Raw genomic sequence first — 13,242 nt, forward strand, 5'->3', positions numbered from 1 at the left:
ATGAGTGTGCATGAAGATCAACCTAGGACTCTACATGTACCTTCACCTTACACGCATAGCAACACCATCATGCATTACATTTCCACCAAACATTCCTCCAATGGATTTCAAGCCAAGTATAATACAACTTCTCCCTACTTTTCATGGTTTAGAGAGTGAAAAATCATATGTGCATATTAGGGAGTTTGAAGAGGTTATTGCTACATTTCATGATCAACCTGGCACTGTAGATGTTGTTCAACTTAAGTTCTTTCCTTTTTCACTAAAGAATAAAGTAAAGAGTTGGATGTATTCATTGAGACCACAGTTGATTGGGTCATGGAGTGAGATGACCCAAATGTTTTTCAATAAATACTTTCCCTATCATAAGACGAAAAGGTAAATCTCAACTTTTACACAAAATGATAACGAGACTTTGTATCAAGCATGGGAATGTTTGAAAGAGTTATTTAGCTTGTGTCCCCATCATGGTTATAAAAGCTAACGTCTAGTTAGCTATTTTTATGAAGGTCTCACTCTTAGAGAGCGTCAATTTGTTGAAATGATGTGTAATGGTGAGTTTTTGCAAAAGGACCCGGATGAGGCAATAAAGTACTTGAATGAACTTGCAGAAAAAGCTCATAGTTGGACAGAATCAAATGCTTTCGATAGTACCAATTGAGCATGCTCCAATCAAACTCATTCTAGTGGAGGCATCTATCATCTCAAAGAAGAAGATAACTTGAAGGCAAGGATGGAGGACCTAACTAGAGAGCTAAAGGCATTGGAGATGAAGGAAACTATGGCATCTCGTATTATTCCCCAAGTTGATGCCTCTAAACTTTGTTTTATTTGTCAGGGAGTAGATCATCTTGCACAAGATTGCCTAACACTTGCTGAGATAAGGTTAGTATATGAGGAACATTACAATTCTCTTGGCATGTATAAAAAACCCTTTTCACCCTACTCAGATGCATACAATTATGGTTAGTGAAGTCACACAAACTTTAGGTGAAAGTCTAAAAACCAGCCGCTTACACAACCCTCTAGAACATAAATTGCACCATATCATGCACCTACATCTTTTAGGAGTCATTTAGAAGACACTTTGCCTGCTTTTATTGAGGCATAGGGTAAAACTAACCAAAATTTTGAATATTTGATTACGCAGGTTATTGAAGAAAACAAAGAGATAAAGAGCCAAGTGTCCAGATTGATGAGCTCCTTGAATGTGAATAAACGATGTAAGTTCCATTCTCAATCTTAGTCTGAACCCTATGGTCAGCACATGGCACGAGAAAATTTGAAGGATGTGAATGCCATTGTGACCCAAAGTGGTAAGTCCTTACACATCCTAACAATTGATAAGCCAAAAGATGTTGAAGATGAACAAAGCAATGATAGTACCAAGTTCCCCAAGGAAGTCGAGATAATTAAGAGCCTAGTTAAGGTACAATTTTCTCAAGCTTTAAAATTTGATATATGAAGTTTGGATTCTAGTAATGAAATCTTAGAGAACCTCAGGCAGGTAAAGATTAACTTTCCTTTTTTACATGTTATTAAACAAGTTCTCACTTATGCAAAAGTTCTTAAAGATTTGTGTACAGTTAAGAGCCATGTTAATAAGACAACATTTCTAACAGAGTAAGTTAGTGCTCTAATTGAGCAACGAATTCCTCCTAAGTACAAGGATCTTGGTTGTCCAACGATTGCATGTAGTATTGGGAATCTTGAGTTTGGGCAAGCCTTGCTAGATTTAGGAGCTATTATTATTTTGATGCCTTATTGTATTTATTTGCAGCTTGGTTTGGGTGAAATTAAGCCTACTTTTATTGTGCTTCAGTTGGCTGATCGTTCAGTTAAGAAACTGAGAGGGGTAGTTGATGAAGTTTTGATCCAAATTGATAAGTTTTATTATCATGTTGGTTTCTTAATTTTGGACATTCAGTCAGTTGTTGAGACTAACTCTAAGGTTCCTCTCATATTAAGTAGACATTTTCTTACTACGGCTAATGTACTTATAAATTGCAAGAATAGGTTAATGAAACTATCTTTTAGAAACATAACCATGGAAGTCAACATTTTTCATATTGAGAAACAGCCAATAGATGACAAGCTCCACCAAACGTACATGATTGATGCACTCATAGATAAGAGAGTTCATACAACTCATGATTTTGATCCCCTTGAACATTCCGTTGTTAATTCTGAGTTTGATACTATTAGTGATTCATCTGATATTGTTGATATTTGTACTACTTTTGATAAAACTCAAGATTATGGAACACGGGCACGGCAACCGAAATTTGAGGAGTAGCCTAAGAAAGGTGAAAAACAGATTTCTTCAAGTATGGAAGCACCAAGAGCGAAATTGAAACATTTGCCTAAATCTAAAATCTATAAGTTTAAAATGAAAGTGTTTCATGATAAAAATATTTTTAAAAAAACGTTTTAACCTAATGACCGAATACACTTATATGATTACTTATATGATTCTAGACTTCATAAACACCTAGGAAAACTTCGGTCTAGATGGACTAGTTCTTTTGTAGTGAAATACGCTTTTGAAAATGGGGTGGTAGAAATAGAGGATTCTAAGAATTGTCGGATCTTTAACGTAAATGGTTAACGTTTTAAAGTATTAATTGATTGGCAAGTTTCAGAAGTGGAAGACATTCCACTTGTGGATCCAGTCTATCAACCTTGCCCACACCACCCAAGTATTTTTTTCTTTATTTGTTTTGTTTTGTTTTTGTTTTCTCTTATTTTCTTTCTTTTCCTTTTTATTTGCTATTATTTTCTTTATTTTGGTTTGTAGGATAGCTTGATTTCATCATTTCATGTTATCATCTTTGGTGTTTAGCGAGCTACCCTCATCACTCATCATGTGTATTATATCCCTTTTAGTTACTCCTCATTCAATTTTGATTTTTAAACATTGAGGAAAATGTTTCATTTAAGTTGGGGGTGGTGATGCAAATTCAGTATTTAAAATGCTTGTTGAAATTCTGTGACATATTTTTATGTGTCAATTTTTTTCATCACACGTGCATCATTTTCACATGTGTACTCGATCTTATTTATAGCCATCTTTGTAAATTCATCAAACCCACCATAATCATTTTTTGCGGAAGCATTCACAGAACCCCTGATGCACTCATTCGGTTTGACACGTGTAGTTAGAAAATTCTTTTGCTTAAGTATTTTTGTGAGTTTTGGAGAGGATTGAGAGTATACAAATGTAGTAAATTATGAAAAGCGTTCATTGATCTGTTGAATTGGGCACTTCTTTTGAGAATATTATTACATGGTTTGTGGTAAGATAGTGGATATACTTGGAATATGACGAAAGTCAACTTAGGATCAACGTTTCAGTCTTTCAAGCTAACCCTTTCCATCTTAGACCCCTAGTAGCCAATTTTGAGCCAATAAATATATGATGCTTTTTCTTTTCATATGCCCATATCATTTATGCTTCTCCACATTGGAGTATAACCTATATACTGATTTTTCTACCATTTTTACTTCCAAGTGTATACTAGGTGTGAAATTTGCATTTATTTTCTTTTGTTTTATCATTTTCAATCAAAAAAAAAAAAAAAAAAGAAGAAGAAGAAGAATAAAAAAGGGAAGAGTACAAGTTGCAAAGTGTTCAATTGAGTGAGCTTCAAAGGAAATAAATAAATAAAGGTTGGGTAGCAATGTCAAGAATACCAAAGTGGCATGTGTTTGTCCATCAAATTGTTAAAAAAAAATAGAGAGAGAAGAGGAAGAAGGAAAAGCATTATTATTTGACGATTTGAAAAGTTGAAGAGTGCATCAAGTGAGAAGTGTGGTCTACTAAGATATTTAATAAAATTCTCTTTGTATGTACTTGGAAGCTTTTGAATCATTTTCATCATTTTTTTGATATAGTCTTGAATCCAAGTCACATTACAATCTTTTGTGTTGACCATTCAGATCCTAAGTAAGTTTTTGGAAAGACTGGTGGAAGTCTCATTTGTTAGTATTCCTATCATAAGATCAATGTTTACTTGTTGCTTGTACATAATTACCTAATTCTCCATGAGAGTGTGTGTACACCCATTGTCAACTCCATAGAAAGAATCCTCACACAAAACACTTTTATACTCGTGAGTTATGAAGTTAAACCTTTTGCTTGAGATGTTCTTGATGTACGTTGTATGTGTCAAGACTTTTGGTTAGATGGATATAGTTAGGAACACACACACTCTATGGATTGCTATAGGTGGATTGCTTGTGATAGGGTTATTGAATTCCTAAGATTACTTTGACATGTGAGTTTGAAAAGTGTGACTTAATGATCTTTGTGTGTGATTTTCTTTGGTCTCTTTCGTTGTTTTGACATGAAAATTACTAGGGACTAGCAATGAGTAAGTTAGGGATTGTGATGATTGCGTGGAAGTGCACTTTAAATACCCTATTATTAGATTAAAATGCTAAAATATGAATAGAAATCATAATAATTAATGTGTATTCTTGAATTGAATTTCTATTTACGTTCGGATACTTCTAAATAGTTTTTTATGTTTAATTTCAAAGTTTACAAAAAAAGCAAGTCAAAACCCAGTCAAATTTAAAGGAAGAATTTTATGGGGTTTAAGAGTAATTTGGATCAATAAAAAAAAGAAAGAAATCACAAAAGGAAACCACAAGCAGTCCAAGTCTAAAATTCACTAGAAGACAGTCTAAACATACTTTAATATTTTGATCGTAACTTTTTACTCACATATCAGATTGATGAGATTTTTTATGCATTAGAAATCTATCGTAAGGGCCTATAAGTTTGTCTCTAATAAGAATTTCCAAATTCAAACTTCTGAAATACGTACGTGACTACCAAGTTTAGTCATAAAATTTAGGCGATTTGTTTATGCGGGAATTATGAAGATATTAGAGTTTCTTTTCTACCTTATATAAGCATATTAGTAGCACAAAATTGAAGGAGATGAGAGGCACAAGGGACAGATTTGAAGAGACGAGACAATCACTTCTATGGCTACCGTTTGGTTTCTCTTTCTCTGGAGATTTTTGTTGTTCATTATATTTATGAGTAACTAAATTCTCAAGTAGGATTAGGGATAAACTTGTACATTAGATGGTATTCTTAATTTATGTATTTGATTTTCAATTATTAAAATTTTTTTGTTTTATCATTTTCAATTCATTGTTCATGTTTTCTTCTTTGAATAATGATAGAATTTATTCTGTTTATGGATTCAGTCATGTTTTTTCTATTGAATGGATTAGTTTTTTGATTATGTTTGGATCAATTATTTATCCATATTGATTTAGTTCTTTACTCAATATCTCTCCCTGAGTATATTCTCATTGTTGGATTTTCTCAATAAGGATAATAATTTATGTATTTTAAAAGTGGTGAATAATTTTTCAAAGGGTTATATTTGGTTTAATTTTTGTTTATAAATATATGCCCTCCGATTGAGAATTTTAGGAATTGAGTTCCTAATTGAGTTATTCAATGAATTAAAAATCATTAACATACTGGATTTGTGTAAAGGATTCTCAACACTCTACTATTCGTCAAATTTGAGTATTTTCTTCCGTTGGAAACTTTTCTTCACTTTAATTTACATTTAAAATTAATTTTTATTTTCCATTAATCACTTAATATTTTTTTAGTTTCATCATTTTTTCTACTATTCTTTTAATTTGTCTCATTGTGGAATCGACAACAAATAAGGACTTTCTGTGAATGATTCTTTCAAGTGCAAATAAGCACTTGAAAGAATTGTTTGTGCAATTTTACAAAACCAAACTGCCAATAATGATGTTGTTAGATTAAAGTTGTTCCTATTCTCTTTGAAAGAAAAATATAAAAATTGGGTTAATTCCTTGAGACTAAGATCTATTGGCACATTGCAAAAAATGCAAATAGAAGTTTTGAAAAAGTCTTTTCCTAGTCACAGGACCAACACTCTTCTCAGAAACATTATAAATTTTTCTCAAAAAGAAAATGAGACATTTTTTCATTGTTGGGAGCGTTTTAAGGAATTATTGCTAACTTGTTCACATCATGGCAATGAGACTTGGCACACCATTAGTTTTTTTTTTTTTTTTTTTTTAATGAAGGTTTAACATCTCAAATGTGATAGTTTGTAGAAATGATGTGTAATGGTAAATTTTTAAATAAAGATTGGCATGATGTTTAGGACTAATTTGACCAATTGGTTGAAAATGACCAATCTTGGCATAATGCAGATCGTTCTGATCGCTCAAATAAGTCCAAACCTAATTCCATGTCTCAGAAAGGTATGTATGCCCTCAAAGGAAATAATTATGTGAATGCTAGAATAACTAGTTTGACTAGAAACGTTGAGGCTATGGAACTTAGAAATGTAAATTCAGCTAAGGCCATTGAAAAATAAGAAGAAAATTGTGACATGTGTGAGACTAGTGGACACCTAATTTAGGCTTGTCCAACAATCACTGTTTTTAAAGAGGTGTTGCATGAACAAGCAAATGCCATAAATTCTTATAAAAGGAATTTTTCTTCCTTTTATTCAGAAACATATAATCCTGGATGGAGGAATTGCCCCGACTTTAGTTGGAGGAATAAGTCCAATTCAAATTAAAATCCTCAAGGCCTTTTGCTTTTTTGATGAAAGTTTAATTCAAACTTTTGTTCAAAATGAATTTGATTTGTCAAATTTTTCTGATCCTCTAAAGGCTTGTTTGGTTTATGGTGAAAATTTTGATGATGATTTTGTACTTGCATCTATGAATTTTTTGTTAGAATCTACTCTTATAATGGACACTAATAAGTGGTGGACACGTTTTGAGGAATTACCAGCTCGTGATATTGTGCCCCTCCCCTCAAGTATGCAGACACCAAAAATTGACTTGAAACCTCTACCAATTGATCTCAAATATTCATTTTTAGGCTAAGTAAAGATATTATCAGTGGTCATCTCCTCAAAACTGAATGAAATTCATGAGAGAAAATTAATCGGTGTTCTCATTGAACACAAAGAGACAATAGGACAGACCATAGCTGATATCAAAGGTATTAGTCCTTTAATTTATACACATATGATATATATAGATGATAATGCTAAGCCCTCTAGAGAAATACAGCATAGACTTAACCCCAAGATGAAAGAGGTTGTTAGGGCAAAGGTGTTGAAATTTCTAGATGTAGGGATCATTTACCCATTTTTGACAACAAATGGGCTAGTCATACATATGTGGTACCTAAGAAATTTGGTGTGACTGTAGTTAAAAATGCTGATAATGAATTGATTTCAACTAAAGTTATTACTGCTTGACGTATGTGCATTGATTACAGAAAACTAAATTCAGTCACTAGAAAGGATCACTTTCTTATATCATTCATAGATCAAATCCTTGAACGGGTAGCTGACCATAAATTTTATTACCTCCTAAACGGTAGTTATTCTGGATATAACCAAGTTGACATTGCTCCTGAGGATCAAGAAAAGACCACATTTATATGTCCATTTGGCACATTTGTATATCGAAGGATGTCATTTGGACCTTGTAATACTCCTACTATATTTTAAAGATGCATAATGAGCATATTTAGTGACATGGTAGAGCGTTTTGTTGAAATATTCATAGAAGATTTTTCTATTTTTGGTGCTTTATCAGATGAGTGTTTGACTCATTAAGAAAAAATGCTGATTAGATGTAAAGAAAATAATTTTATTTTGAATTGGGAAAAGTGTCATTTTATGATCACTCAAGGGATTGTCCTTGGTCATATTATCCATTCTCAAGGTATTGAAGTTGAGAATGTTAAGATTGAATTAATTGATAATTTGCCCATCCCAAATAACATCAAGGATATCAGATCTTTTCTAGGTTATGTAGGTTTTTACAAGAGGTTCATTAAAGACTTCAATGTAATTTTTAGACCTTTGTGCAATCTATTGTCAAATAAATATTTTTTTTTGTGGACTGAAGATTATGAGTTAGCTTTTACAAAATTAAAAAGTATGTTGATTTGAGCTCCAATTATGCAATCACCTGATTAGAATTTACCATTTGAAATTATGTGCGATGCTAGTGATTATACTGTTGGAGTTGTGTTGGGCCAACATACGGACAAAAAGCCTTGTGTTATTTATTATTCAAGTAGAACTTTAAATAATATTTAAATGAATTATTCAACAGCTGAAAAAGAGCTACTTGTATTAATTTTTACACTTGACAAATTTTATTCTTATTTGATTGAGTCCCAAATTGTTATTTTTACTGATCATGCAACTTTAAAATACCTTTTGACTCAAAAAGATACAAAACTCAGGTTGCTTAGATGGATCTTTTTGTTGTAAGATTTGATTTAATAATTAAAGATAAAAAATGAGTTGAAAATGTTGTTGTTGACCATTTGTCTAGACTTATTCTTTCAGAATCTAAGGAGACAATTCCTATTAAAAACATATTTTCATATGAGCAAATTTTTGGTATATCTCAATTGCCTTATTATGCTGACATTGCTAATTTTTTTACTGTAGGTAAAATTCCTCATAGTTGGACTCAACAAGACAAAAAGAAATTTTTTGTAGTGGTAAAAAAATTCTTTTGGAATGATCCATATTTGTTTAAATATTGCTTGGATGAGATAATTAGACGATGTATTCCTGATAATGAATTTCAAAGTGTAATATCTTTTTGTCATTCTAGGTCATGTGGTGGCTATTTTTTTTTTTTTTTTGTAAGAAAACAACTTTTAAAATTTTGTAATGTGGTTTTTATTGGCTTACCCTCTTCAAGGACACCTATGATTTCATGGGACCATTTTCAATTTCTTTTGGCAATCTCTACATTTTAGTAGATGTTGATTATGTGTCCAAATGGATTAAGGTTGTTTTATTTAAGAAAAATTATCATAAAATTGTGCTGAAATTTTTGAAAGAAAATATTTTACGTAGGTTTGGAACACTTCGAGCCATTATTAGTGATGGGGGCAAAAATTTTTGCAATAAGTCATTGAGGCCTGAATGCAAAAATATGCTATTACTCATAAGGTTGCCACTCCTTATCACCAAGTGACCAAGTTGAGGTATCCAATTGGGAGATCAAAAAGATTTTAGAAAAGACTATTAACCCAAGTTGTAAAAATTGGTCTTTACGAGTAATTAATGCACTTTGGACATACCATACTGCCTTCAAAACCTTGATTGGTATGTCCCCATATAGACTCATTTTAGGAAAGGCTTATCTCTTGCCTTTGAAATTGGAACGTAAAGCTTATTGGACAACTAAGCAATTTAATTTTGACGTTGACAAAACTTGCTCTCTTCATAAGTTTCAACTTAATGAGATAAAGGAAATTAAGAATGAAGCTTGCAAAAACTCTCGTGTTTGCAAGGAGAGAATGAAGTTTTTTTATGATAAAATATTTTTTGAAAGCTTTTTGAGCCTTCACAAAAAATTTTGTTATATAATTCAAAGCTCTGTTTGTTTCCTGGCAAGTTTCAATCCCGATGGACTAATCCATTTGTTGTAAAAACTATTTATCTATTTGGGACCATTGAGATAGAAAACTTAGATAATGGTAATGTTTTTGAAGTCAATGGACAGAGGTTAAAACTATTTTTGGGTGATTTTTGTTTGTTTTGTTTTTCTTTTATTTGCTTTTGTATCTTCTATTTTTGACAAAAATCTACTCCTTGTGTGCATGCAAGTATCTCAGGTGACTTATTTCCTCTCTATTTTATCATTTTGTTTCACTATGTATTCTGTAGTGTTTATTTTGCTTTAATTCATGCCTATATAGCATAACTCATCAAACTTTTATTTGCTGAACATTGAGGACAATGTCACACATATTTGGAGGGTTTTCTGTTGAAAATGTGTTAGTTTAAAAAAAAATTGCGATGTGCTTTGAAACACTAATGCTTAACACACACTCCTAGCGTTTTTGTGAAATTTGAGCATCTTGGTGGAGTAATTGAGCATAATTATTTTGTGAAGATTTATTTTCAACCCTAAGTATATAGCATAACTTATGATGCATTATATTTTGTTGAGATGTGACTTGAAACATCGGAATGAGATATTTATTGAGATGAGAATTAATATGATTTATATAGAATGAATAGCAAGTTTTGAAATAACATTTTGCGCATGCTCACACTTGTAATATTCCTCATTAATGTTCATTGATTTAAAACAGGAGAAGTAAACTGTAGGACTACCAAGCCCTATAAAAAAATGAAAATGAGAAAATAATACAAAAAAAGACAAAAAAGAAGAAGAAGAAGAAGATGATGATGATGAAAGTGTGTTAGCTTTTCTAAATAAAGGGCTAAAAACAGCTAACCAAAACTTTAGGAGTTGAGTATTTAACTTTTAAATAGAGATGAGGTGAAAACTACTAGTTCCTTGGGCTTTGAGGTAGTTAGAATCAATAATGATTAATTTTAAGATTGAAAAATTTTATGATAAAACATGCTTATTAATGAGAAACACATAGTGGTTTAACCACACACATATGAATTTTAAGACATTTGCCCCAATTCTATGTGAACAATTGTTGAGATTGTCCTTGTGGATACAACTCCTGGCACTATAAAAAAAATTGTTTTTTTCGGCTATCAAATTTGAGCCGCAAATAGTCCAAAGTTACTGTTTGAGAAGAAAGTTTCCAGCGGAGTGCAAAAACCAGCCGCAAATAATCCATTTTTGATTTTGCTTCATATTTTTGCAGCAAGTGTTGTGCTGCCGTAACAAAACTTAGTATATAATGTAAAACTAAATTTCAGCCCACACCTTATTTTCCTTCTTCCCTCCCTGATACAGTACTCTGCCTCTCTTCTGTGTCGTCAAACAGCCATTCTCTATTGCTGACGTGCACCGTCCAGCCAGCTGCCGTGCCTTCTCGCCTCCACTCGACCCCAGTGAGTCTGTGGTACTCGTCACGTAAGGTATTCTCGCTGTAAATTGATTTTGGTTGGGTTAGAGTCTTTTGTTTTGGTAAAATACGTTGTCCTACAACCTTTTTGTGGTGGGATTAGATGCATTTTTGTATATAGTTTGCTCTAAATTACATTATGTGGATTTTGTTTGCCCTAGATTTTGACTGGCTTTCAAACGGAGTATGCCTTGATTCGATTGCTTTTTCCTATTTCACTGTAAATGTTGTTCCTGGTTTCCTAATCAAAAGCAAATGCATCATAGTGACTTAGACTATGGAGTTAATGTCCAATCCTGGTAGTGGCCTTTGACGTAGGATGTCTGGCTAAGTTGTATTGACTTTAATTTAAACAATGTGAATGCATTTTCTAAGTCTTATTACACATCAGTTCCTTACTAAAAAAAAAAGTCTTATTACACATTAATTGTCATGATTGATGTATGAGTACCTTCACTCGTTTTATGTTCAAAGAATGAAACCGAGTACTTACTTTCTTCTTCCCAAAATCTTTTACTCTTTGGGCTGCTCCTAGGTGATTCCTTATATGAAAATTTAGTTGGCAGGCTTTAGAGGTATAAATGTTTGCCTTCTTGCAAAGGGAGTACCTTTTCTAAATAAAAGAAAAAATATGGAGAATATGAAAATTTAGTTGGCTATATATGAAAATTTAGTTGGCAGGCTGGATTGTGGTTGCAACTGTTTAAGAAAAGTGAAAAGATATGGGGAAATCTTTCTTTCTCGTGACTTTTCTCTCCAACTTGGCTTATATATGTGGATTGCTACTTATCAAAAAACTTGGCATATATATGTATGCCTTGTGATATTCAATGGCTTTTTCCCAATTCTGTTCATAGGCTTTTTTGACTGTTGCTTTGGTCTGTTTGGGGGCTATTGTTTTTTCTCAGGACTAATTCCCAATTCCGTTCATAGGCTATTGTTAATTCTTAGTGAAAGTATTATTAATACTAAATACAGTTATATTGTTTGCTTTGGGCTTGAGCTTTCACTGCCCTGTTCCTGAACTTTCACTCCCCTTATATAAATTATATCAATGCATTCCTAAACTGCATTATATAAACTGCATTATAAATACTGCATTATATCAATGCATTCCTAAACTGCATTATACAAACTGCATTTACATCAATGCATGAATAAACTGCATTATAAATACTGCATTATATCAATGCATTTCTAAACCGCATTATATGGTTACTGCATTATTTCAATGCATGAATAAACTGCATTATACAAACTGCATTATAAATACTGCATTATATCAATGCATTCCTAAACTGCATTATACAAACTGCATTTACATCAATGCATGAATAAACTGCATTATAAATACTGCATTATATCAATGCATTTCTAAACTGCATTATATGGTTACTGCATTATAATGCATTCCTAAACTGCATTAAACAAACTGCATGAGCATCAATGCATTCCTAAACTGCATTATATCAATGCATTCCTAAACTGCATTATACAAACTGCATTATAAATACTGCATTATATCAATGCATTTCTAAACTGCATTATATGGTTACTGCATTATATCAATGCATGAATAAACTGCATTATAAAAACTGCATTATATCAATGCATTCCTGAACTAGTTAAAGGTTTTTCTATAATTTGTTGCTACCAACACCAAACTCTTTGATCATTATTAAATAATGATACACCACACTAAAGAGCGATGAGCAATAATACTTACCCACACTTACCCACATGATTCTTTAAAGGATCTTTTTCCCAATTTACCAATTTTTAACCTTTAGGTATTTTTCGTAGATGGACAAGAGTTGGATGAAAATCACTGATAGATTTCGATCCAGTGAATATGCAACAGGCGTTAAAGATTTCATTACTTTGGCTCGATCTCATTCTACAAGTGATGAAATCCGGTGTCCATGTACCCTATGTTCAAATAATTATTTCCTACCTATAAGTCAGGTAGAGAGACATTTGTTCATTAAAGGTATTGAACCAACTTACACAACATGGATATTTCACGGCGAGGAGGAAGATTTACCTTTTATTGATGATGACGATCTTCATGATCCTGAACAAGCTAATCCCTACATTGATGACATTGATGTTATGTTACAAGACATTCGGGCAGGGAATTTCCCTAATGTTCCTTCACCCAAGTCATTCTATGCCGGGGGTTCAACCTCAGTCGGAAGTGAATCAACCATGAATTTTGACTAGTTGTTGGTTGATTCACAGCGTCCTCTTTATGAAGGTTGTTCCAAGTATTCTAAACTTTCATTTTCAGTTAAGTTGCTGCACATTAAAACACTTGGTGGCTGGAGTGTAAAGTCATT

The 13,242-nt window shown here is 32.4% G+C and overlaps 2 non-coding genes across 2 annotated transcripts; both read right to left on the reverse strand.

Annotated features, from left to right (window-relative positions):
* Positions 1-368: 368 nt before the first annotated feature.
* On the reverse strand, positions 369-474 carry LOC122305989. Its single transcript, XR_006241412.1, has one exon. It is a non-coding gene; the product is annotated as a small nucleolar RNA R71 (small nucleolar RNA).
* A 5,466-nt stretch (positions 475-5,940) lies between these two features.
* Positions 5,941-6,044, reverse strand: LOC122305907. The gene has a single exon (XR_006241339.1). It is a non-coding gene; the product is annotated as a small nucleolar RNA R71 (small nucleolar RNA).
* Between the last annotated feature and the right edge of the window lie 7,198 nt (positions 6,045-13,242).

The sequence above is a fragment of the Carya illinoinensis genome, chromosome 3 (genome assembly GCF_018687715.1).
Source record: "Carya illinoinensis cultivar Pawnee chromosome 3, C.illinoinensisPawnee_v1, whole genome shotgun sequence".
Classification (NCBI taxonomy): Eukaryota; Viridiplantae; Streptophyta; class Magnoliopsida; order Fagales; family Juglandaceae; genus Carya; species Carya illinoinensis.